A 2,638-nucleotide genomic window follows, 5' to 3' on the forward strand; every position below is an offset into this window, starting at 1 on the left:
TAGGTTCTAAGTTTCAAGTTTAATAGTGAGAGTCTCCAGAAACAGGCAGTAAGAAAAATGACTTTCAGGTGGGAGAAACATGGAAAATGAATGAGGTATTTGGTGACATCCCAGGCTCTGTAAAATGAGCCAGGTGAAAATCATCAGTAAATACTTATAACTACCTGGTTTTGTGCCTATAAAGTCCCAGCACACAGTCTTCCCTTTTAGGTGAGACAGCGGGAGGTATTATAGTGTGGCTAACAGCAAGTACTGTAGCTTTAGACTTTTGGGGTTCCAATCCTGGGTTGGACATTTACCAACTCTTTACCTTAGGTAAGTTTCTTAAGTTCTCTGCCAAGTGTCAATGGAAAAGAAACCAAACTTTATAAAATAATTTAAAGAGGTTTATTCTGAGCTAAATATGGGTAACCATGGCCTGGAGAGCCACACCCAAGAAACCTTGAGCAAGTGGTCCTGCTGTGGTTCTGTTACAGTTTGGTTTTATACATTTTAGGGAGATGGGAATTACATGTAAAATCATCAATGAAGACATGGAAGACATATATCAGTTTGGCCCAAAAAGGCAGGACATCTCGAAGCAGGAGCTTACAGGTTATGGATAGGTTTAAAGATTCTTTGATTTGCAATTGGTTAACAAAATGAAGGACTGGAATGTTTTAAGATGAGGAGGTCTGTTAATCAAAGACAAGCCACCAGACATATACCTTGACTCAAGTGATCTATTAAGTAAATTGATGACCTGCAGGTGTGGTTTAACCTTTGTCTTACTTGGCCTTAGGCCTGCTAATGACTTTCTATCTTATTATTAGAAAGAATAACTTCGTAAGGGACAGGGCACAACTAGATGTGTCTGATATCCCTTCTCATGGCCCTGGCAACTCAGCTTTAAGTTTTTTGGAGGATCCCCTTGGCCAAGAGAGAGTCCATTCAGTTGGCTGAGGGGCTTAAGATTTTATTTTAGTTTACACATGGTTTCTATGTCTGTCAAATCAGTTCGGTAATAATAATACATTTCTCACTGGTTGTTGTGAGGTTTAAGAATTAATTTATGTAAAGCATTAAGACTATTGCCTGGCAAGTAGTAAGAAGCTCAATTAATGTTGGCCGTTACTATGTCCATTGAGGAAAGTTCTGGAGGCCTTCTAGGATACAGGCAGATGACAGTGACATTATTCTGACTGGGACATCAGGCATACACTATCTCTACCCTCAGAGGTGCTTTTGAAGATCACATGGCAACCATTTATTATTGCCTGTGAGCTTACAGTCCAACTGGTTGATTCTTCTGGTCTCTGCTGAGCTCTCTTATGAATCTGTGGTCAGCTACAGGTCAGCTAGGGGGCTCTGCTTCTAGAAATTGGCTGGCTTTTGGCTGGGGCACTTCTCTTCTTCTCCATGTTGTTTCTCATCCTCCAGCAGACTGGTCTAGCTAGGGTTCACTTGGCAGTCTCAAGGTTTCTGGAAGGAGATTCAAACTACACAAGGCCTTTTGAAACCTAGACTCATAACTGGGGTAATATTACTTCTGCTGCATTGTTTTGGCCAAAGCAAGTCACCAGCCTGGCCCAGATTCAAGTGGTGGGGGAATGCCACCTCTCAATGGGAGGAGCTTCAAAGTCATTTTGCAAAGGGGAATGGATAAAGGGAAGGGAATAATAAGTGCAGCCATTTTTGCAAACAATCTTCTACACTACCAATTTAATAATTGCTTCTGCAGCATTCCCAGCATGTGGTCATATACCTGGAACATTTTAAAAAACAGGCAGGTCATTGTTTTGCTAGGCAACTCTCATTGTGGGAATGTTCTTCCTTATTGTGCCTCTATGGAGACACCAACTCTCATAGAATCTTTGAATCACAGAACTGAAGGTCATTCAGGCAATGGACTTTTTGAAGCCAGATTCCTGTACAGGAAGCCACAGGAAGTCTGCAATTTCCACTGATTTGTCCCAGTTCTACCTTTCGGAGCAAAACAAAACATTATGTATTTGTTATTCATTTGGTGTTTTTATTTTTGTTCACTTTTAACAAAGTATTTTTCTTTACCTTTTTTCCCCATTTATTTTTTACTTGTATATATTTATGTAGTACAAGTATAATTTTGATGCATTGATATATTGCATTGTGATGAAGTCAGGGCCTTCAGGCATCCATCACTGAAGCAATACACATTGTACCCACCAAGCAACCTCCCATAATCCACCTCTCCTGCCCACTCCAACCCCTCTGAGTCTCCATTGTCCATTGTTCCATATTCTGCTTTCATGTGTACACATTAGTTAACTCCAACTTTTTCTAGGTTGTTCCCTTATTCCTTTTATCAGAAAAGGAATTATGTAAGAGTGTTGGAGTCACTATGTAATGTTCATGAAAATGAAATTCAAGGCCTTTCCAGATTAAATAATCCCTTAATTATGAGAGTCTCAGCTCCCCAAAAATGTGCCAGGCCACTCTGTCCTGGATGATCAAGTATGACTATCTGGAAAGTTGAAGTTGGGGAGAAATTGCCCTCTTTGTCCAGGTATTACGTCAGGAGTTTTACATGGTGTTAGAGTATGAGACTTTATAGCAGCTGTAACTGACAGGATAGGCAACTAGATAGTCTGTTTTTGAAAGCACTAACTCATGACTCGGG

This window comes from Microcebus murinus, chromosome 7, assembly GCF_040939455.1.
Source record: "Microcebus murinus isolate Inina chromosome 7, M.murinus_Inina_mat1.0, whole genome shotgun sequence".
Lineage (NCBI taxonomy): Eukaryota > Metazoa > Chordata > Mammalia > Primates > Cheirogaleidae > Microcebus > Microcebus murinus.